General features: G+C 46.3%; 1 protein-coding gene across 1 annotated transcript in view; it reads left to right on the plus strand.

The window, feature by feature from the left end:
* LOC123507263 (proline-rich receptor-like protein kinase PERK2) overlaps window positions 1-2,500 on the plus strand; it is a 30,123-nt gene that overhangs the window by 2,561 nt on the left and 25,062 nt on the right. The gene's annotated exons all lie outside the window — the stretch shown is intronic.

The raw sequence follows: 2,500 nt of genomic DNA on the forward strand, positions 1-2,500 counted from the left end.
TTGTTTCTGCCGCCCTGCCTCTCTCCCTCTCCCTCTCCCTCTACCTCTCCCTCTCTCTCCCTCCCTCCCTCTGCCCTGCGTTAAGAAATACACTAGATTGATTTCCCTTTACACGTTGTTCCTCAAAGGCGCTGCGGAGAGAGATTGGCCGTAACGCGGCTGGTGGGGTGACCTACTAATGGTTCCACCGCGCCCCTCGTCTCCTGCTGCTAGTCTTGCCACGCCCCCTCCTCCCTGCTGCCTCTGCCCTGCGTTAAGGAATTATACTGCTAAATGGACACCCGTGACGCCCCTTGCTCCTGTGACGCCCTCCCTTCTGTCTCTGTCCCGTGTTACTGCTAAATAGACACCCACGACGTCCCTTGCTCCCTGTGACGCCCTTCCTGCTGCCTCTGTCTCGTGTTACTGCTAAATGGACACCCGACACACTCCTTGCTCCCTGTGACGCCCTTCCTGCTGCCTCTGTCTCGTGTTACTGCTAAATGGACACCCGACACACTCCTTGCTCCCTCTGACACCCTCCCTGCTGCCTCTGTCCCGTGTTACTGCTAAATGGACACCCGACACACTCCTTGCTCCCTCTGACACCCTCCCTGCTGTCTCTGTCCCGTGTTACTGCTAAATGGACACCCGACACACTCCTTGCTCCCTCTGACACCCTCCCTGCTGCCTCTGTCCCGTGTTACTGCTAAATGGACACCCGACACACTCCTTGCTCCCTGTGACACCCTCCCTGCTGTCTCTGTCCCGTGTTACTGCTAAATGGACACCCGACACACTCCTTGCTCCCTCTGACACCCTCCCTGCTGTCTCTGTCCCGTGTTACTGCTAAATGGACACCCGACACGCCCCTTGCTCCCTCTGACACCCTCCCTGCTACCTCTCCTGTAAGGAATACCAATAGTTTTCCCTTCCATACTGATTATTTTCACCGTTGATATTAGCAGAAATTGACATAAAAGGGAAAGTACCAATGATATGAATTTTGGATAAGAAACTGACAAAAATAGAAATGAATACAAAAGGAAAATAAAAAAAAACATGAATTTCGAATAAGGAGATTAAAAATACTTCAAATTAATTAAGATATATATAAAAAAAAAACACATGGAAAAATATGTATCATTTTTTTTTTACAACGAAATGAATACAAGGGAAAAAAATAAATAAAAATTGTAGAAAAAAATACAAAATGAACTTTAAAAAAAAAACTATATTATTACAGAAACAAAGAAAACACGAAAAAAAAACAATATTCTTTTTAATAACAACTCGATGTAAAAAAAAAAAATGTGGCAAGAAAAAAAAAAAAGATTAAACAAAGAACATCGAAAAAAAAATACCGAACTAATTAAAACACACAAAGAGAAAATGTCGAAAAAAAAGAAAAGAAAAAAAAAACAATCGTTCATTTTCCATTAACAAACAAACATAAAAAATATATAAAAACAATTAAAAACAATAGCAAAAATAAAAAAAAAAAACACAAACACCCATTATTCTTTATCCTTACTCTTTATTTACTAGAGACTGCTGCTGCTCAGAGGGGAGGAGGGGTGAGGGGAGACACGAGGGGAAGGGGAGACACTGGAGAGAAAAAGGAGGGGAGAGGTGAAGGAGCGCTGATAAAAGAAAGCACTGCGGGGAAGAGGGGGAAGAGGTGAAGAAGGAAAGAAAGAGGGGAAGAGGTGAAGGAATACTAGGGAAGGAGACTGGGGAAAGAAGAAGAGGAAGAGGGGAGGAGGTGAGGGAAAACTAGGGAAGGAGGGACTGAGGAGGAGAAGATGGAGAAGAGATTGAAAAGAAGGAAAGGAAGAAGGGAACAGGTGAGGGAGTACTGAGGAAAGAGAGACTGGGGAGGAAAAGAAGAGTGGGAAGAGGAGAAGAAGGAAAAGAAGAGGAGACGAGATGGAGACGAAGGAAAGGAAGAGGGGAAGAGGTGAGAAAATACTGGGGAAGGAAGGACTGGGAAGAAGAAGAGTGTGAAGAGGTGAAGAAGGAAAGGAAAGGGGAAGAGATGAAGGAATACTGAGGAAGGAAACACTAGGGAGAAGAGGGGAAGGAGGTGGAGGAGAAAGAAAGGAAGAGGGGAAGAGATGAGGAATTGGGGAAGGAAGACTAGAGAAAAGAGGGGAAAGAGGTGGAGTATAGAGGAGGGAGAGACTGAGAAAGAGGAAAGGAAGAGGGGAAAACATGAGAGAGGGGAGAAGAAGACAGGAGAGGACATAGGGGGAAGGTGAGGGGAAGGCACACAGGAGAGGAAGGGGAGAAGAGGAGAAGGGATGAGGTGGAGTATTGGGAAGGAAGACAATGAAGAGAGGAAGGGGAAGGGGACGAGGGGATGGAGAGTAAGGGGAAGCGGGGAAGCGGGGAAGCGGGTAAGGGGGCCATGAGGGATACACACAAAGAAGTAAGCAAAGGATAATCAACAAGGGGTTAGTGGCCGCCCAACCCTCGTGTTTACTTACTTACAAAGAGACCAACAAGGAAGGAGTGCAGG

This window comes from Portunus trituberculatus, chromosome 21 (genome assembly GCF_017591435.1).
Source record: "Portunus trituberculatus isolate SZX2019 chromosome 21, ASM1759143v1, whole genome shotgun sequence".
In the NCBI taxonomy this organism is placed as follows: Eukaryota; Metazoa; Arthropoda; class Malacostraca; order Decapoda; family Portunidae; genus Portunus; species Portunus trituberculatus.